The sequence below is a fragment of the Perca fluviatilis genome, chromosome 24 (genome assembly GCF_010015445.1).
Source record: "Perca fluviatilis chromosome 24, GENO_Pfluv_1.0, whole genome shotgun sequence".
In the NCBI taxonomy this organism is placed as follows: domain Eukaryota; kingdom Metazoa; phylum Chordata; class Actinopteri; order Perciformes; family Percidae; genus Perca; species Perca fluviatilis.
In genome coordinates this window covers 5210095-5232765 of record NC_053135.1, presented here as the reverse complement: position 1 = coordinate 5232765, position 22671 = coordinate 5210095, and the positions used below count along the sequence as shown (strand labels likewise).

The 22671-nt window shown below is 39.7% G+C and overlaps 1 protein-coding gene across 1 annotated transcript in view; it reads left to right on the top strand.

Annotated features, from left to right (window-relative positions):
* LOC120554509 (transmembrane protein FAM155A-like) overlaps nucleotides 1–22671 on the top strand; it is a 33804-nt gene that overhangs the window by 4578 nt on the left and 6555 nt on the right. The window lies entirely within an intron of this gene.

Here is a 22671-nt window from a genome sequence, read left to right as displayed (position 1 = left end):
TTGTATTTTAAGGTTGTACCAGAATAGGTTTACATGGTTTAATTTTCAAAAAACACCATATTTTAGTTGTACTGCACAGCTCTCTCTCACTGCTGTAGATCCTCTTTTCACCTGGTTTCTGTTTTAGCTACAGAGTGAGACCTCTTTTCATCTTCTTCTTCTGTACTATCTTTGATTGCACTCGCACATGCTCAGTAGCTCAGATGTAGATCATGTCAGCTAGCTAGCTCCATAGAAGTAAAAGAAAGGCTGTTTCTCCAACTTTGGTCAGTTACAAGGCAGGATTAGCTGGGAGACTTCTAAATGAGGGAGCACATGTAAGTAGTTCTTTTGTAGATTATGGTGAACTTGTGTGTGTTGTAGCAGTGCTTTGCCATTGAGAACGAGGTACCATGCTAGTGTTAGCATTAGCGTTAGCATGCTAACGCTAACGCTACGAGCTAACGGTTGCGGTTAGCCACCTCTTTTCGGATTGTGACGTCACAGTCCGAGCCGATTTTGAACAGCTCACTAGGAGACTGAAGGCAGGACACATTCAGAAACCGTATCTCACTCAAAACAGCATGGATGGATTTTTTTCAAAGTTTGTATGTGTGTGGAAGCACCAGAGACACAAAAGAACACCCCAAATACCAGAAAAAGTGTTTTTTTCATAATATGGGCACTTTAATTAAGCCTGCAGGAAATAGTAGTTATAATAGTCATAGTAATAATAGTTCTTTTTATAAAATATGAAGAAAACCAGAAAATATTGCTGTGTTCTTCTGACTGGTTTGTAGTGAGCAGGGCTAAATTGGAAAGGTGATGTCACATACGTCATGCATCAATCAAGATTGAACAACATTAACCCTGTTTGTTGCCTTTAGTCATGAATATTTAATATTATAAAGAACAATTTAGGTATTGTAGCCACATTTTCCAGGGCTTTTAAGAAGGTGGAACCAGTGGATTGATTTTAGGTGTTATTGTTTGTCCCCCCCCAGGGTCCCATTAGAGGGTTAATCTGGCCCTGGTGGGGATGTAACACAGAACATGTAGATTGTCTCAAGTTCCCATTGGAAAAGATGAGTTTGTGTCTTTTTTTCACAAAACCACACTGACAATCATTTGACAGAGTAATGAATGGAGTGCACCTGTGTTCCTCCCTGGTAATTTCACTCATTTGTGAACTTGAAAGACAGAACTCTCAGCAACTGGCCAAGTAATCATGGAGTCTCTGGAACTGAACAACTCTATCTGCTCTGACTAATACTTATATTATTACTTCTCCCTATTTGAGGCTCCTAGTGCTACTACCAACCCTGCTTCTTCTTTTTTTTCTGCAGTTACTGCCACTGCTGTGGTGTAAAATGATTCCAAAACACAATCACAGATGAGTCTGTGCACAAATCTGTCTCCTTCCCCACCCTCCAGGTCCAATTGAATGTCTAATCTTAGCCGGTGTTGTGTGCAAGTGGAAAGGAGGACAGCGTCCTCCCTCTTTAGATCCTTGTCAACCGCACACATCTGCATTGATCTGAGCTCTTTTGGAGCCGGAGGGACGGGTGGCAGCAATACCAAGAGGTTGATCCCTATTGATTTGCACCAAGCCCTCCACGCTCACTTGTCCTTCATTTGATAGTGGGCAGCTCCTCCGACCAAAATAGGGCAGTGAAGACATCATGTTACTATCTGAACCTGTTTCATTGTGTCAAAGACCTGTGTGTGTGTGTGTGTGTGTTTGTGTGTTTGTGTGCGTGTGTACGTGTGTGTTTTAGATGTACATTTTAGGTAGACCAGTTTTCAAGTTGCACCCTCTTCATCTGTTATCTACAATATGGACAGTTATGCAATTCAGCGGTAAATGATGTGTAGCAACAACGATATCAGTTCTCAGATGGGGGGGACCTGAAGCTAAATCTAAACACAGATGGAGCCTTGTGAAGTAATGCATTTTCCTCTCAGTCTCAGGGTTTGGAAATGGCTTTTGATCCATATTTAGATGAACAAATGTGTCCTTTCAACTGAATCCCACCGAAATGACACTGAAAAGTGTGGGCTGCAACGGCATCGATTAATCTGTCATTTTTAGCATGCAGCATGGTATAGTCTGAAATATCTCAACAGCCATTAAATGAATTGCTATGAAATTTGGTATAGACCTGCATGTCCCCCGCAGGATTAATTGTAAGAACGTTGGTGATCCCCTGACCTTTCCTCTAGTGGCCTCTGGCTAGTGTCATCTGGTCAAAATCTTAAAGATACCTGTAAAACTAATGACATTCCCATCAGCCTCAGCTGTACTGTACTTTGTGTTTAGTGCTAATTAGCAAATGGTAGCATGTTAAGATGCTAAACTAGGATGATTAACATCGTAAACATATCTGCTAAGCATCAGATGCTTGTGTTGGCATTGTCACTGCGAGCATGTTAGCATGCTGACGTTAGCATTTAGCTCAAAGCACCTTTGTACCTCAATACAGCCTCACAGAGATGCTAGCAAGGCTGTAGACTCTCAGTCTTGTTACAATTTAATTGTTAATTGTTTTCTGAAAAAAAAAAGTCCATCACAGATTGAAAATCATAAATCCATTGATACTGGTGGAAAAACTCGTCAAAAATGTTGTACTAAAATGAATATTAAGTTTTCTGAGACAGCTCATATGTCATTGACCAGCTCTAAATTAAATATGTAATCAATCAAACAGTAATATACTGTATCTAGCCTTCCTTTCATGTGAAGGGCCAATGTTTCCGTGCAGATCCATCACTCATGTTTCGGTGCAGTTGTATTCTTTGTACTCCAGTGTTTTGTGTGTAAACAAACCAGCGGTGGTTATGATGGTTCTCAGGGTGGAAGTGGCTCACATACGGGTGCCACTGTAGCTTTGATTTGCTCCCTCGCTTATCCCACAGTACATCCTACTTGACAACAAGACATAGATACACAGACTCTCATCCCCAAATATATCAGTTATCTGACAGTATTAATGTGGTTTATCTCATCTGCATGAATATCCTGTGATCACTCGTGTTTTAAAAAGAATTGCTGCCTTTGTTAGCCTTTTATTCATTATTCATATTAGCCGACACTGTGTGTGTGTGTGTGTGTGTGTGTGTGTGTGTGTGTCTGCTCCAGTCTCACAGAGCCTCGTGTGCATTAATGAACGACAGATTGTTGCATTGCATTGTTAACCCGTCCTGGTTGCGAACGGAAGCGCTCACACATGTGATTTCCGCCATTGTGTCTTCCTGCGGCGGTTGTGAATGCTGACCTTGGAGAGGGTTTTGTCCCTTCAGGATACCTGGCTCACTCCACGACAGCCCTTTTATGAATGGGCAGATCCCTGAGCGGCATGCTAATGAGGTAGGGAGCAGAGAGGGGAGGCTAGCTGCTGCATTGCACGGCAGGGCTTCCATATTGTTTTAACTGTGAACCACTGTACAGAGAGCAGATCGGATCACATGAGATAACAGCAGGGCTGGAGGAGGGAGGGAAACCGCACCAGGGGAAGGGGGGTTGAAGTGGGTTACCCGATTAATAGGCCTCATTTAACCTCTGTGCCATTTCCATTATAGGTGACATGTGAAGTAATTTCTATGGCATACAGTAATGGTGTCGATCAAAGCTGACGGCTGTAATTATAGCTAGATTGTCTCTGTGTATAGCAATGATTCCATTTATTAAACTAATGACATTCAGCCTCAGCTGTACTTTGTGTTTACTGCTAATTAGCAAATGTTAGCATGCATGGTAACGTAATACCTGCTAAACATCTTCAAGTTAGCATTGTCATTGTGAGCATGTTAGCATGCTGATGTGCCTCAGTACAGCCTCACAGAGCTGCTAGCATCGCTGTAGACTCTTGCTATAACAAAAGAGAAAAGCTTACCAGTCACAATTTATATATCATTTAAAGTTATTTATAAATATACAGTACAGGCCAAAAGTTTGGACACACCTTCTCATTCAATGCGTTTCCGTTATTTTCATGACTATTTACATTGTAGATTCTCACTGAAGGCATCAAAACTATGAATGAACACATATGGAATTATGTACTTAAGAAAAAAGTGTGAAATAACTGAAAACATGTCTTATATTTATATTATTTTAGATTCCTCAAAGTAGCCAACCTTTGCTTTTTTTGATAGCGCTGCAAACCCTTGGTGTTGCTTCATGAGGTAGTCACCTGAAATGATTTTCACTTCACAGGTGTGCTTTGTCAGGGTTAATTAGTGGAATTTTTTCCCTTATTAATAAAAAAGCAAAGGGTGGCTACTTTGAAGAATCTAAAATATAAGACATGTTTTCAGTTATTTCACACTTTTTTGTTAAGTACATAATTCCATATGTGTTCATTCATAGTTTTGATGCCTTCAGTGAGAATCTACAATGTAAATAGTCATGGAAATGAAAAGGAAACGCATTGAATGAGAAGGTGTGTCCAAACTTTTGGCCTGTACTGTATATATATATATATATATAAATATATATAAATATATAAATGACAGTACATTCAAAAGGGACACTCCAGAGATTTCGTATTGCACTTCCATAAAATTAGCCAAAATTGAAGCAGCAGAGGCTGAACTTACATTTCCCAAAATGGAACTCAGTGGTCTCTTTTGTTAGACCGCCCTGCCTGGGAAACGGACATGTCTTAAAAACTCCAGTCTCAACTCCGTAACGCAGTCTTTCTGTTGCAGATTTGAAGTCTCAAGCCCAATTCGACATAACCCCAATGACATCATCAGGGTTATGTCGACTTTGACTTGATGACGTTATCAGGGTTATCGCGAATTGAGTTTGAGACTTCATGTTTTTCACAGACTCTAAAAGCGCCCTTCAAAGCCACAAAGGACATTGTACAACGGTTACATGTTAAATATTGTGTGTGTGAGTATCCCTTTTCCTCCTTTTTGCATTTATTGTTTGACATCTTGCCCCAAAGACAACAAACAAACACACATACACACACACACGCAAATGTGTTAAAAGGATTTTTTTTTTAAAATATATATATCCTCCCTGGAGATGAATTGCAATTAGTTGCGAAGCTATTCTCCTGGAACAACCAAAATGTAATTATAGTAAAAAAACATTCATTAGTTTGGCTTCATAATTGTGAGAAAATGAAGATGTTGTAAGCAGGATGTTGTTTTTTCCTGTGTGTGAAACACCTAAGGGTCAGACTAATACCTTCATTCATTTGTGGGCATGGCATGAATTAGTCTAACAGTCCTATTGTCTGCATAGGTATTGAGGAGGAATGGATTATATTTACAGGGACAGATACAGTATAAGCCTGAATGCATATCCCAGACACAAGTTGAGCATTTAACTAGAGTAGAAAATGCAGGAGCAGGGTTTTGTGTCCTTATTCAGGGGGCAGCATTGTCCATAGCTGGTGGTTTCAGATAGGAAAACTGATGACTAAGTAACTCAGACATCCTGTGGGCTGCTTTCAGATGATCACGTTTGAATTCCCACCGCTTGGCACTAATGGGATTATCTGACTTGTCCTTATTCCCCAGTAAGCTACCTCTTTCTTCATGTGCTCTTTTTAAAAGCTTTTCTCAGGCCAGGTCTGCATGTATACAGTGGACTAGGTAAAAGGTTACGTTTGAATCTCTTGTTAAGCTCCGTGTGCCCCATTAGGATGATTGAGGACGGTGTTTATCCTGCTAAATGAATTGTCAGTCACTGGACATTTATTTATGAGAGAGCACTATTGTACTGTTCTTTCCATCCGTTGCTCAATGTGTGATGTCCACTTCTGTCTTACGCAGTAATTCAATGTATTGTTGGCCGTGCAGTCTAATTGCTAACGTAAGATTTCAGTATATTGAAATATTATTGGAAATAGGAGAGAAAAGTCAACAAAATATAGTCTCAGAATTAACTTCTACTTACATCAGAATGTGGCTAAATTAATCAATTCAATTCAATTCAATTCAATTTTATTTATAGTATCAAATCATAACATAAGTTATCTCGAGACACTTTACAGATAGAGTAGGTCTAGACCACACTCTATAATTCCAAGTGTCTTCTGCAAATAGACAGTGCTCGAGGCTTGTGACGTAAGGAATGCAACTTTGACGGGGCCTTTAGCCAATATTTTGGCCATTGTCACCAGCTAGTTGTCCTGCCCCCTTTGTTTCTATTCATCGCCTTGGCAGAGACTTTGAATGGGTTTGGAAGGTGTTTTTGGTGGTAGACTTTATTTACCTGAACAAACAGGTAGGCCTTTCTAAACATGGCTGCCCATTAGTTGTAATTAACCTGCTCCTTGCCTCCCATTTCCATGGCCATTAGACATGAACATTACTGTCCTTCCCTGGCTCTGGCTATTTAAAAAATATTGGACCTAATAATGATATTTTGATATTTTTAGGATGTGTAGTTTTGAAGATTTGTGATGCAAATTGCCCCTCTGTAATGGATGCTTCAGTCTGTAACAGGTTTTTTCTGGTGCCCAAATAATTAAGTGTTCTGTACATAGCAGAGTAGTGCTTAAAAAGTGGTTGTCTTGTAAAATACTAGTGTAAGTTCACTTTTATTATTTCTTCTTGAGCAATGTATTTCAGTCCAAGCAGAGCCATATTGTCAACACATCTCATGTATTAGTCTGTCTCTGAAAACTTTCTTACTCTGTTGCACTCAGCCCCAGGCCCACTGGTTCCTACTGAATCCATCAATCTCAGTCATTGCCATGGAACAGCTGACCGCTGTAGTTTTTTAGCAAACGTTACTCAAAAAGGAGTAAGTAGTGCATTTGTTGAGGGACTATTTTCAGCGGCGGATTAATCCACATTTGGTGCTCTAGTGAGTATTTGGGGCAGCAGGACGGTGTGTGTGAGATTGAGTCAAAATAAACTACATGTGTGTGTGTGTGTGTGTGTGTGTGTGTGTGTGTGTGTGTGTGTGTGTGTGTTCATGGTACCCAGTGCAACAGTGTGGCTCAATGAGAGTGTGTTTTTAATCGTTTCTGGACAACAATGGAGCACTATGGCATAAGGAACAATATATATCAGCCTTTGGACACAATGCTTGTTAGTAGATACATAATTGTTAGTTTGAGCCTTTTAAAATATAGGATATCATCAGCAAAAAAAAAAAAAACATGTTGGACCTATTTCAGTGATAGGTGTTTTGCAAAGATGGATTTATTCAGACTTCTTTTATGTTGATGCATTCCTTTTGACAGTATAGTTTTTAACTTAAGGCTGTGTAGAGCAGAAGGCAAGTCTGCAGAGAAAGTACATTACAAACAAAAACATTTTTTCAGATTCAAAGAATTTGAGTTAGACAGTGATGTTATAAAATAACACATACAGGGAACATACTGTTTCCTGTGGGAGTAAACAAAGGCTTTGTTGCATCCTTCATGTGAGACCAAACCAAAACCTTGCATGTGCTTGTAATATTGTTCCATATCACATTGTATAACTTCATTGTTTGCAAAATAATCCATGGTTAATTGTTCTCTCTGTAAGAAATTCTTCTTACAGAGAGAACAATTAACCATGGATTATTTCACTTTACTGTGAATCTTTATGTTGTCTTCAATAACTAACAGCAGTGGTTTGAAGAGAAGATAACCATATTCTAGTTAAGATAAGATGTAACTGTGATATCCTGTCCTTCTAGTAGTGTTGCTCCTGGTAGTTAACAGATAATTCCTCTCTACTTGTGGTATTTGCCCACAGATACAAGTCTACTTGCAAAAGAGGAAACTGTAAGCATTCAAACATTAATTTGTTTTGCTTTTATTTTAGGAAGTGAGTGATGATACCCAGTATTAAATACTGCTCATTGCATATAAGTCATAGCATATATCACCTTTATTTATTCAGGGAGGGCCAGTTGAGAGCAAGGTCTCTTTTCCAATGACGCCCTGATTACAATACATATAAAATGACTGTACAAGGTAAATAAAAACATAATATACAGTTGCAATATACAATACATACATAAAAACAAATACAGAATGATGAACAACTCAAAGTGCAAATGTAAATTCAGAATACAGACTAATGAAGAAGGCATTTAAAGTGATTTAAATGGAATCAGGCTGTTCAATTTCAGCAGAAGCTGCAGATCGAGCATACTCCTCAAATGCAATGTTGCCTAATTTTGTCCTAACAATAACAATATTAGGACCAAGGAATCATTAGTACGAGTGCCATAGTGACACAATTTAAAATACAGCAAGCTTGTTAAATTTATAGATAATTTTTTACGCAAGCTGTTACATATCGTATGTAACCATATCATAGTTGCCATGCACAGATGTTATAGAAAGGGAAAAATTTTTTTTTAAAGGTTGGCAAAGGAGATAAAAAAAACAAAAACAGCTGTCATTGAATGTGTTCCAGGATTTTGCAGAATGGTCCAATATCAATGTTCTCGCCTGGCGAGAGGGTTCTATGGTGTGCAGTGGTCTGTCTGAGAGAGCTGCTCCATTTAGTGTGAATAGAGCGGAGACAGAGGATGTCAAACTATTATCGGAGCCACCTGGTACATCCACAGTCCTGATGTTGCTCCTGCGTGACCTCTCCTCCAAATCCGCACATCTGATCTGCCAAGTGGCCACCTGAGTTGAGAGCCGCTCTGCAGCGCTTTGACACCCCCTCTCTTCACCCAGCGTTCAGCTCTCTTATAACAGAAGATGTTAAATGGGGACGCTCCCTTCTCAGTTCTAATAGATGTTTTGAACGCTCAGAAACAGCCCTAGTATGTCCCAGAGATATCAGAAAAGTTCTTTTGCAGTCACAAGGCCGTGTTGTTGACTGCAGAGATGACAGGAGGAGGGCCTGTATCATCTCAGGAGCTTGTGGGCGGAAATACAGTAGAAGCCTCTTGGCTGTTTGGCTTTCCCTTTGTCCTTGTATATTAATGTTTATTATATTATATTAATGTTCCTGGATAGCCTTTATTAACATCTCTGAGTATAATATGCCAGAGCTCGACATAGCATGCATTTTTTTTTCTAAACTTACTTAAAGCTCTTTGGCGTTTAGACTTCTCCTGTTCCACCACCACCAGTTTTAATTTGTCCAATCCACCTTATTCCTAGCCCCATGCATGAATTGCAGGCATGCTTACCACTTATTCCTTTCACTAAACTGGTGTTTGAGAGAGTGAGCTGTATTCTCTTTCCTGTTTTTCTGAATTAATGATGATGACACCCTCGCTCTTTCTTAGGCAGTGGCAGATAAATGTTCCCACTGACAGTGTTACATAAGGATCGCGGTCTTGTCCCCAGTTATCTGCCCTCCATTACTCTGACAGTGATCTTTAACATTTTCACTCCCTTCCAGGCCAATACATCTTTCTGCTGATTTCTCTCCCCCCTCGAAAGGTCGACCATTCCTCCTCATTCCCTCACTGTCTGATAATGATCGTCATTTACAGTACAGTACTTACCGTCGTGACGTCATTCCCCTCATATGTTTTTTTCTCACGACAGTGTCGATTTGGTGTCGTGACGACACCAAATCGTACAATGAATGATAATGATTAAATTCATTCTATTGATGCCAACAACAGTAATTATATATTTGGGAATCACAAGAGTTATTAAACATTTATAAAGATTATATTGACTTAATATTAACATGTTCCCAAATGTATGCCCATGTCTCGAGATAAAAATTGTGCATCTCTGTGTTGCATTTTGATGTTTTGCTTCTTCATACTTCTACTTTTGTTACTTTGTTATGATGCATTATTATAGATTGAAGGCCCTGCATACCCACGCAGGTGTTTTGAGTTATGTGGCTGATTAGACCTGCTCAGGTTGGAGCTGTGTAAAGCTACATATGTACTAACAGGACATTTGATGAAAAAAATGTTATTTTCTATCTTGTTGCAGAAGGTGCTCACGAATGATTCTTTTTTGTTAATATTGTTATCTATATCATGACGTGTGGACTACTTTGAATTCTGGTTTATGTCAGTGCAAGTCAGCTTACGCACAACTAGTGTTGAGTTGAGGATGAATTTGTCTTGCATTGCCAGTTCTCCACAGCGCTGCGGAGTAAGGTCCGGCTACACCACAGATACATTCTGGGATAGGAGGAAATAACGCTCTGTGTTGTTTGCATTTCTTTAATCCAATCACGATCGTGAGAGAGACAGCGGCTTTGCGAAATAGTCTGGAGAAGGAACTTGTTTTTGTGGAACATTTGCACCACGCAAAATAAAACTCCACACACAATATTAAATGAAGTTAACTGTTTACACAATACAGTAACGTGAGCTATTTAACCCTCTTAGGTCTAAGGGCATTTTCACATATCTTCTCATATTTACCTTTTTAGGGTATTTGCTAGGGGTGTGCAAAAAGATCGATTCGTATTTGAATCGCGATTCAAGCACTACCGATTCAAAATGGATTCATAGAATTCCAAAATTCAATTCATATTTTAAAAAATTAATCGAATTGTATGTCTACTGCAATCACATGATAGATAGATAGATAGATAGATAGATAGATAGATAGATAGATAGATAGATAGATAGATACTTTATTGATCCCCAAGGGGAAATTCAAGGTCCCAGTAGCTTACAGACATCACACACAACATACACATACATCATAACAGGATGTTAAAATAACAAATAACAAACAAATCCACATGAATAATATGGACAATAAAAGACACTAAATAAACTAAATAAAAAATCCACATGAATGTACTAAGGGATGTATAAGATATATATAAAAACGCGTGACATCGCTTAGAGCACCTTTAATTTATGACGTGTTGTACGAATTGTTTCGGTGCTTGAAATTAGTTTACCAAAGTCTTAGGTTATATATGATTCAAATTGTAAATAAATGTCTGAAATGAAATTTTGGTAATATCGCTTTTTGAGTAGGAGTTGTGTCAAACATTGTTTGGACTCGCCGGTGTGTCTTTTGGCCTCAGAGGGTTAAAATAGCTGATACATGGTTACACGTGCTTACCAGTGTATTGCTGTGTGTACAATTAGTCCATAGCAATTGTGAGCCACGCGCCAGACGTCAGGCTTTATCCTGGAAATGTACGTCCGTTGATCCAGACTAAGGATGAATGGGTGCTGCTGATGATAGTATTTCTCAGTACAGCTGAGCTCAGTCCAGTTTGTTTTGGTTATTGTGTTTCAAAGCCCCTACTCAGCATTTATCTGGCTGTGTTCATCGTGGAGCGACATCTTGGGGAGAGGAGGAGGGGTAAGTCAATATGTCCTGGGCTTGTAGGTCGAGCCTCCTGCAGTCAACAGGCTCTGCATCAATAGAGAAAGCAGAGCCACCCTGACCTATTCAGCAGCCTCCCAGAGCTCTGATCCAGCTGAAAATGAAGTCTTCCAACCTTTGTGACAGAGATCTGCAGAGCTGGAACTGTGCCAACAGGGATCCTGCGGCCAGAGCACCGCTTAATCTACTCAACATGAAACCAAACCTGGGAAACAAACTCGTATCTAATTGTTTCCCCACAGCAGATAGGATTTTTACATCATTGGAAAGCCAATTCTTAGATCTACCTGTTTTGTAATCTAACCAATTCATTGCTGCGCCTGCATGCTAAACCAGGCTGAAAACGAATCCTGCCATACACATTCATGACACAACATTCATTCATCTTTTCCCAGAACTTATCTACAAAACGTGGTTCCAGGAAATGAGTTCCATCTTTGTCTTCATGTCCTGATGGGTGGATCCATGCTCTGACGTCCCATAATGCCGTGTGCTTTAAAGGGCAATTCCAGTGAAAGGGTTCAGGGTTTCTGGAATCTTCTGCAGGTCTGTCAATATGATTGATGGGGCACTAACCAAACGTCACAAGGTGTGTTGATCTGGGGCTGTCTTGGTTTTTTAAGATTTTAAGGGCAAACAACAGCTTTATCACTAACGCTCTATAACAAAAATCAAGAGGACATAGCGTATTTTTAAAGTATCTGAAATCTGTTTTAACTGTACTAAAATAAATCATAAAAATAATCGTATTCATAGTACAGTATTAAAGCACTTAAGAATTGCAGTACACATTGAATCTTCAACACTCATATTGTATGGGGATATCCCTGCCATGGTTTTGCTGAAGAGCAGCCACTATAGCCACGAGCAGCAATTAAAGAAGCCAAAACAGTGTGACAGCAGCACAAGCTCTGGAGGCCTGTCAATACGATTAATGGATCACTAATCAAGCCTTTTGTTTACCGTTTTCACCTTTAAAACATTGTTCTTTCAGATGTGTTTGCTTCTAAGAAATTGACACGGCTCTCATTTTGATTTTTTATTTTTTTTATTTGTGTTTGCATTTGGAACGTTTATTCATAGCCATAAAAAAAAAAAAATTAAGGAGTTGAGATACCTGAGATTTGAAAGAAAAACATGTTAGGTTGCACACTGGGCTTAAGTATTCTGGACCCAGGGGAGCATGCCTTTTAAAAGATCAATTATTTGGGCAATTTGGGTATTTTCCGGTTAGTTACCACAGATACTGTTCAATTTGATGAAAAGTCAAGTTTATTTTTGTTGCCTAAACTCACAAGGTCGTCCCAAAGGACTTTATATCAGGGAATTGTGCAGGATTACATGTTAACATAATTTCCTGTGAATCCCTCGTGTGTATGAAGCCACATACGTAAGTGGCGGATTCCTAAAATAGATTATGTGAATTGCCACGTATTGAAGTTGATGATTTCCAGACTGTTATCGGGCCTGCATCTCGCTAAGAAATCCTCAAATGCCACCAGATCTATAGGGCTGTTTTGGGATGCTTTTTCACTGTGTGGAGAGTCAGTCAGCCTGCCTGTGTCAAGAGGTGTCCTTCATTATATTCAATTCAGCTCTATTTCAGACACACAGACACACAAATATGTAAAACACAACAACACAGACAAGACAAACAAGTTATATAAATATAAAAATAAAAATAAGTTCATAAGATCAAAGGGATTAAAACACATAAAGACATGTGTTTCAATGTTTCCAAAAGCAAGAAGCGTACTTTGTGTCTCTCTGTGTGGTGTGGTACATAAAGCCATTATAATTACATTTTTTTAATAAGTTATTGCGTGTTATTAGCAACAACTATAACTCTAACTCCGACTGAGTCCCCCTTCCAGTTTCAAACACTTAGGCCATCGCTTGCCAGAATGTTATTCAGAAAGGAGAGAGCACTCATTGGTAGCAGATGACACGGTGAACGTACAAACAAGGGTTGCACTGAGATTGCAAACCAAATCATTTGATGAAAACGCTCTGCCTCGGAGTATCATTTTCCAGAAGCACACATACGGCGCCTGGATACTGTACGTTACAACACCGGGGAATGGGATGTAATAAGTGTGGACATCAATGCAGGATGACAGGGATCCCTGTCCTGCTGGATTATCCGAGGGTTGCATCAGTGACCCGAGGCGGCCATTGAGATTTGAGTTGTGAGTGCATCCAAATCCTGTCAACAACATTTTGTCAGTGTTTCTTTTAATGTTGTGTGTGTGTGTGTGTGTGTGTGTGTGTGTGTGTGTAATACATGAAAGTGCTCCTTATCTTGAAATAGACCAAGCTACCCCATCTTGATTTCCTTGTTCAGTGTCCTAATTTGAGGGTCTTCAGTATCAGGAATTAAAAAATTTGCGCAACCAGGACATTAGAAATAACTCTCGTCAAACAAAGAAAATAGCCCAGGTAGTGTAAGAGCTGCTTCTTGTCCTCCCGCAGCTGTGATTTGTGTGAGTAGCAATAATCGGTGTCATTCAGCTTCTAGCTGGGATCTCACTCTGCAGCTGACTCATGTGCTTTTTATAGCCGTCTCTGTCATTCCACTTTATAGCTGGTGTGTATGTGTGACGGCGTCCTGCTTAGGAAGTTGACACTTAAAGGCGTGTGGAGATGAAGTTTTCACATACCTGGGAGCTTAAACAAACATGAGTACAGTTAACTTACTGACGGATTTGGGAAGTACAGTTCAGGGATAGACTGACACTGGCTGAATTTGTGGTTTTACGGTATGACTTTTTGTTTTGGTGTTACACCACTGTACCTATACCTTAGACATCATTATGTATCATAATTAACACACACAATTTACTTAAAAGCATTTGGGACTTCTTACACAGACATTTAAAAACCAGAGGAGCACCAACTCAGACATATAATGCTATAAATTTGAAGAGTTGCACGCCCAAAAAGAGATTGGGAGTAGGACATTTTGGGAAATCAACTTTCACTTGGTTGACAAGAATTAGATGAGATGATTGATACCACTATCTTGTATATGCACTAAATATGAATATTCTGAATATATGTTTACATTCTATGTATAACTTTGTCATCCCAATTGTCCATCCTGTAATTTGATTATGTTGTTTATTCCATACCCATGGCTATATAAATACAATTGACTTGACTGACTTAAAGCTAGTGGAGGTTAGCTTAGTTTAGCATAAAGACTGGGAACAGGGGGAAACAGCTAGCCTTGGTCTGCACTTATGAGCAATGAAACAAATGGGTAAAAATTGCAAATAAACTACATCATTCTTGTTTTACTGTCATCAGTTTGACAAGACACTAACCATATCAGTACTAGGTTTATAACCTTAAATAATATTTGTACAGGTGTGGGTATAAACTGTACACTCACAGCAATAACATAATTTCATACTTTTAGTAACTAATGTTTGATAGAAAAAAAAACATTTTAATTAAACAAAGTGAAAGGCATGCATGATTATGCATGCATACAAACCTATATGAACATACAAATCCATACATACGTTTATGTGTAATATATATCACCTCATGTCCTTCGTCCTTAGTTGTACCATAATGCTACACAAGAAAAACAAAACATAAACAGCTGGGCCAGCCTAGCTTTTACCCCGGCTCTCCTCCCTCTCCTCGCCCTCCTGGCGCTTGGTCCAGCTGGTCTGGCTGGGTGGTCGGAAGATGCCGTGCCTGTATAGAGGTGTATACTCTGGACAAGTGTTGGCCAGTTATTTAATTTGTCCCAATAATCAGCATCGATGGAAGGACAATTTCAAATCATTCATCCCATTTTTGCTTTGCTATAAATTGTAATGACAGCAGATTGAAGTTATTTTGTAACAGATGAAAACGTTTAAAAGTGGATACACAAAGGTCTGGTTGTCAGTCACTGTTTCTTTCTTCTTGCTGTAATTTCAGTTTGACATTTTCATCACGGTGTTGGTAATTTCTCTACTGAATGAATATTGAGCAAAGCACTTACATTTCTCTGCTGCTCAGTGGCTCCTCTTGTCCGCAGACAAGCTCTCCCCCGGTCCTCTCTGTGTCACATGACAGGCATGTGAATAGGAACGGTGAGGGGAAGCCCTGCGCCAACGACGAAGCAGAGAATGTAGGAAGAGCTGCTTTGCATGTCAGATTTACAGGAGCTGTCAGCCTGAGACGGCCGCTGCTGTGAACTGCTGGATGCTGGTGGAACGACCAATAACCAATGGTATCCATCTAAGCTGAGCTGTGGATCCCTCTGAAGCCACGCATAGAGAAGTTCCCTGTAGTATTAAACAAGGGTCATCGCATTACATCATTAACGTGACATTTCTCTCTCCGCGGATGCTAATTTATATTGCAGTATACACCAAAATAGCCCAGTAATTCTCCTCATCCTTTTACATGTAGTACAGCTCGCTACCTGCTGGTTGCAACATCAGTATACACACTCCCCGTTGAGACATGGTTGCTGGTTGCTCCACCATTTGATTCGAGAATGGTTTTCGCTCTCAGACTGATTGATGCTACATAACAGCGCACAGGCTGACCCCTCCCACACACACACACACAATTACCTTGTGTGCCAGGCAGCAGCACAAACTAGAAGCATTTAAATTAAACTCAAATTAAAGTTTATCTTTGCAGCACGGTTCTAAACCGTTTCAAATTGCGCGGCCAGGCTGGGGCAACATGGGATTTTAGACATACCACCACTACCCCCATAGCCACATATAACACAAGAATACTTGTTCAGTGTTAACGTATATTTCATTTATCACTGCCCATGAATAATTTCAATTTAAATGTGGGGTGAAAACTGTAATATTAGCCACAATTCAGGGGGGCACTAGCCCCCCTAATAATAAGCCCTTAGATCCGCCATTGCATGTTTGATAAAACAGCATCTATATCCCTGGTGTTTGTTTTGACTTGTTTTTTTGGTTAAATTTGTATTTACCAAAAAAAGAGGAAAAATAAATTGAAATTGTACTTATTTTTGCGGGGATAGTGCAGCCATATTAGTGTTCTCTGTGGGGGGGGAGGGGGGGATACATTTTTGGTTGTGACTGATGATACATTATGTTGTTGCTGGTTGCTTGGTCCCTGAATCTGTGATCCAAACACACCTTGCGTTACCCGGTGACTCTGTACAATAGGCTACAGGTCTTCTTACTCATTGCTGTGAGTTTTGACAATCTGGTCATTTGTCATCACTTCAGTTGAAACCATGAAAGAGAGACAGCTAACACTGGCTCTAACGTTATAGAGTGTGTGGGAGCTGTCGATGACTTAGTAGGTGTTTCGATAACATGAATAAAAAGTACTGTCAAGTGGCAATCAGACCTAACGTTACCGAGCTAGGCTAACTAGCTTTCACTTTCAAGTTGTAGTAAGCAGCTTCCACTCTAGCTAGGTCAACTAGCTTCCCTTTACTGCTTGAAACTTAGACGCTGTTTCCCCAAATATGTCCCAAAATGTTTTTATCCTTTTTTTTCCCCAACAGCTGCAATATCACTGTAGTTTATATTTCATTGCACAAAGTGAGGGGAATTAAAATTTCAGTTCAACCTTAATTGTAAGACCACCTGATGCATCTGCTCTAGTTTAGGTTGGAGGACAGCCTGAGGTTTCTTGATTTGTTTTTGGCAAAACGATATCAAGGGTTGATGTTAAAGGGTTGAAGTTAATTAACAAAATAGAAAAGAAAAAGTAATTTATACTGCAAACCAAGAGTTATTTATCTGAAGTTCTGAATGGTATGTCCTTGCTGGGAAGAGGACGACTGCATGCATACGGAAAATCTGAAGCAGTCCATGACTTGTTCTACAGTCTGCCTCTTATATAATAGTAATAATCACCGTGGTGAAATTCAGATGCCAGCGCCACTGACACTTATCTGCCAAAGCGTCAGTGTTTGAATGTTAATTTTTCGATTGATATTTTTAGGCTTCAAAAGATTTGCATGTAAGCACTAGCAGAAAATGTCTTATTGGTGTTTTTTTTAAATCTTTGCGTTAATGTAAATATCCAAAACATCAGGATCACCTTGATTTCATCTTTGGAATCTAAGATTTGAAATGTTGGCCAATGTAACACCTAGAGGGTGAGGGGGGGGTGTACAAAGGGCCAGACTGGGGCTGAAACCAGCTGCAGGCATAAAGCCCCGGTGGAAATGGTCGCCAGCTTGGTGTCTTTCCTGTCTGTGTCTCTGGGCTTCAGTACATTGTTTGAAGCAGACTAAGCTGCATGGCGACAGAGGCTTTTTGAGTGCCAGGTTCCCATTCACACTGATCACACATTAGGCTGATCAAATCAGACTCCAGGCCTGCTTCCTGACTAACTCAATTTGCTCTCATACGCTTCCCTTTTCACGCTGAGCACACGCACGCACACATTTACGCACACACACACAGACCTGGTTGCACGCTTAAACATGTGCACACAAACAAGAAAACCAACAGAGAGTGGGGCAGTACCCATTGAGCTCTAATGAATAGCAGAAAAAGCCGTTACCTTGGCAACTGCCAGCATACATCTTCAGGAGGACCCAGATTTCCTGTCTGACTGGGTATCGTATTGTTTTGGTTCTCTTTTGATAGCCGCAGCATCCCTAGACAGATTATCTCACGGCTGGCAAGAATCTATGCTAAATCATCGCGGATTTAACAGCACTCGTTTATGCAGACAGGAAGTCGCCACACTGAAAATCCCCAGTCATGGATTTAACACCTCTGACCACCACAGAATACCCCAAACTCTTAAAACACAAATGTAATCGATGATCTGGGTGATTTTATCTTGGCCTTGAGCCAGTTTCTCCTCTAATCATTCAGCTGTAGAGCCCCACTACTGCGAGATCACTGCTGCCAAAAGCAGAAGACCATGGGAATTAAACTGTCGGTGTGATTTATCCAAATTACCCTCTAACATACAAGTGTAGTCGCTACCGTTTGAATGAACATGTTTCTTAAGACAGACTATCCACAGAGAAACATTGTTTACCCTGCATCACGAGCATAACCTGGGTTCAAATGGAGACAGATCTCCGACCAAGGCACTAAAACCACGTTGACCTTTTTTGTTGTTGAAGGATGAGTGTATTTCCTGAAATACAGTAACCTTGTGTGGGTTGCACATGCTGCGGCACTGCTTTGCTGTGCACATGACTATCCACTGGTTGATTACACAGAATGGCATGTTAACTCCTTCATGTGGGTGAAAACATGAAATTGTCTCACCTTAGCTTGCCAACACAGAGTATGTGCCCATATTTCCTGGAAAACAGTTTAGAGGATTTAACCACTACAGTACAGTTTATTCCACACTCATACTGTATGAACAGGAAGTCATACGTGACGTGTCTGGAATATATTTGATTTTGCAAAGCATTCGGGTCCACACTGTTCTCATCATTATCATTCTCATCACCATCACCATAATCAGATTATTATAATTATTATAATTGCCTGTGCAGTGTTTGTTATCTTTGTATGTCGGTCTAAACAGGACACAAATCAGACCCCCATGTGATTTCTCAGCATTTGAAAATGCAGTGGAGGTTGGAGGAAGGGCACATTTACCGTTGAAGTCTTGTGGAGGTCCTGGATGGAATTTAACCAAACATCCATGGCACTGTGAAACCACAATAACAGTTAACTACCCCACCTCCAGCTATAGATGTTCCTCTGTGGTTAAATAACACAGGGGATAATTAACTGTGTGCAGTGTATATCTCTACTGTGACATCTCTCTTATTTGGTTTTGGGTTTGTGATGTTTCTGTAGGTGGCTATCAATGCACAAGCTAAATGTTAGCAACAAACAGGAACAGTTGGCTTGATTCTGTGACAAAAAAGGTTTTTAACTGCAAGACAAAATGTGTATTTCCATAAGTTGTCATACTATTACTTTAAAGGCCTTAAACACCTATTTTCTCAATTATTGTCAAACTACGAACGATGAGGTCAGACATTTGTTGACAAAGTTTGAGCAGTTATTTTACATGACAGATTTCTGTATTTGTGTTTTTGTCTTTTCTTTAATGCTGATTTGAAGTGGGCAGGGCTCGACCGCGACAAAACACAGGTATTACAGTGCACCAGTCATACAGACGTTGGCATTTGAGATCAGATCTGATGACAATTGATGGATTTGATTGATTTGTTTGATTACTTCCGATCAAATCCGATCCAACCGGATGAAGCAGGTTTGCCGAGTTTATGTGTTAAACTCGTGATGAAACTTTACTTTGATTGTTGCATATTTAGTTGAGAATATTTAATTTGTAAAGAAATAGGCACTTAGGATATGAACCCAAGATTTCAAATGCTTTTAAACAACATATGTTTCTTGCAGAATATGTCTTTTGTATGAGTAAAACTCTGTCAATGCTGAACCTTTTAATATTCTCCCTCTTGATAATTACCTGAATGCCACTAATGGCTTGTTTTGTCTGTGATTCATGACTTGGAAATGGCTGTTGGACCCCTATGTGTCAGGTAGGCAAATTACTCTCTTAACATCCTTCATCACTTAATAGCGGCACATTTCCTCTATTATTTAATGGACAGACCTTTCCCTCGCCCCTCTTACTAATTTTCTGCAAGACAATAGGTGACATACTGCGTTGGTATCCAGTTACAGGAGAAACAGTCTAATGACAGGATGACGTAAGCAGTCCAAGTTGCTGATGTTGACAATTCAGTAACCTTGTGTGGGTTGCACATGCTGCGGCACTGCTTTGCTGTGCACATGACTATCCACTGGTTGATTACACAGAATGACATGTTCACTCCTTCATGTGGGTGAAAACATGAAATCGTCTCACTTTAACTTGCCAACACAGAGTATGTGCCATCTAACAGACAGCCCATTAGCCATTACACATATATCCGCCTGTATGTCGACCAATAGGTAGCCACAAACTTCAGTACAAAAATGCAAAGGTGTGTTTTTCTGTAGCTTGCACTGCAATAGAAACCGTAATAGTGGTTAATGAAGGATACATTAATACTGTAACACTTACTAACTGTAACACAGTACTAATTTGCTAAAGTTTTTTATTAGCAGCCTCATCTGTGCAATGCTGTTGCTAATCAGCCAATGTTAGCATGCTAACATGCTATACCAAGATGGTGAACATGTTAAACATCAAACCTGCTAAACAACAGCAGGATAGCTTTGTTGTTATGAGCATGTTATCACCAATGGGCCAAAGTACAGCCTCACAGAGCTTCTAGCATGGCTGTAGACTAACATATTATACATGTAGGTCTAATATTCATAACACAGGCTAGCCTGCTTCACACACTACTTCATTTAATGTTTTTACAGTTCAGTAGTTCAGACTTTTCCATGCTCTAACAGCTGTGTTTTTTAACGGTTTGGTCTCATTTTTCATACATTGAAGTATATTATTGTTGTATTTGTGTTTATTGCTATTTTATATGTTAATTTAAGGTCCAGTTAAGTTTATTGCTTAAAAGCCTAACCCTAACCCTTGATGTAACTGTTTTTGACAATTTTTCAACTGAAAATGGCCCAGTGTTCCAGACGCTGTCCTTTTCACAGCATAAACATAAACATAAACATTCTAATTGGCCCCAAGTTAATTTCCTGTTGCAGTGTATGTAAATTACATCAACTGACAGGAAGTTAACAAGGGGCCAGGCTGTTTTTTTTGTTTTAATTATCATAAGCAATGGAGGGGAACCTTATCATATGTCATGTGTACTGTATATGATTAAAAATAATAGTCTAGGCACCCAGTAAACTAAAAGGGCTCATGTGTTCCGCTGTATTCTACTGGAACATAGTAAAAAATAAAGTGTTTTTATCTGATCCAAAGTTCCAAGGTTGTTGCTTTTTTTGCTTGTAGCCCTTTTTATAAAATGTATTTAGATTCACATTGCCCATTTATAACCAAACCGTTTTTTGAAGGAGGGGGGGTTCATAACAAATTTGATTACAGTCTTTGTAGCATGGATTGTCTGTGCTTTTTGCTGTAACTTCGTCATCCCAGTCAATCCCAAAAGCACACGACGAAATAGCTAAAAATGAGAATGAATCCAGACTGTGATTTGCCCTTGGTTTATTTTGTTTTGCTAAGCTTTCCAAGCCTGGGGCTTTGCCTATTACATGTCACCATCTGTCTCCTTATGCACATACGTCTGTGCATTTTGTATTACATTCTGCCTCCCAGTGAACTAAAGCAAATGTAATTTTTTATTTATTTAAATTTTTGGGCATTTCTGCCTTTATTAGATGGGAAAGCTGAGATATGAAAGGGGAGAGAGAGGGAGGAAGACATGCAGGAAAACCGTCACAGGCCAACCCGAAACCCCGACCACTTGAATTTGAATTGCATTTTTCACTGTCTTCTGCCATTTTGTATACCAAATATTAATTTGTGAATTGAGAAAATAGCCAGCACATTAATTGTTAGTTAGTTGCAGCCCAAGTCTGATGTTAAAGTGCCTTTTGCCTTTATAATTGTAAAAGTTATTGTAAAACGTTCTACATTTACTACCTGCTGCAGCAGCCTCTCATAATCCATAGCCCATAAATGAGCAAATCAATACACTGTATTTGGCATGGTTTACTTTCTGTTAGCTACTGCTCTGCAGTAAGATTGATTCAATATTCCAGAGGCTCTGCTAACAGACTTGCCTTGGCTAATATCTCCTGAGCTTTCATTAATGCATGAAGTGCCTTGGTATCCATTTTGGAAAAGTGTTTGTGATGCTCAGTGGTTTTTACAGCTTTACAACTTTACAGCTCAATGTGTTGGGATGTACACATCTACTGTAAACAAAGGGAAGCTGTTGCATTTTCTTGAGTTTTGAGAAAAGAGAGGCTTGGTCCAATGAAGATTAACAAAAATATTTAATAAGAAAATGACATGACAGGACAAGATTTGATGCTGCAGCGGGCTGAATCGATGTTTCTCCCTCTTGGATCCACACGTCAACCCCACGTCCTCTCTACCCCGTCCACTATATTTTCCTGGAGACGTGGGCTGTCCCCTTTCCCCACCTGGATTAAAACCATTCCCATTGGTCCTTCGATGGCATGGTGGCATGTTTTCATTGGTTTTCTTCGTTGCCCAAATAAGGAAGGCATACCTCTAACATAATGCATGTTTGATGTTACTCTCGGACATAGATGAAAGGTTCTAACGTATGGATGTCCATTCCTTTGAAGCTTACAGAAACAAATATCTCCGGTCTAATCAAGTCGGCATCACAACGGGGGATGGCTCCAAAAAAAGCCTCTCCCTGCCACTCAAACAAAAGAAGTGTCACCCCTTATAACTTTCAAAGAGAATACAGACATGATTTCATTAACTCAGGAAGCTGAATTTCTACTGTCATACCTAAAACCCAGCTGCAGCGTATATCGTGAATAGATTAAGGCTTAAAAATGCATTGATATCA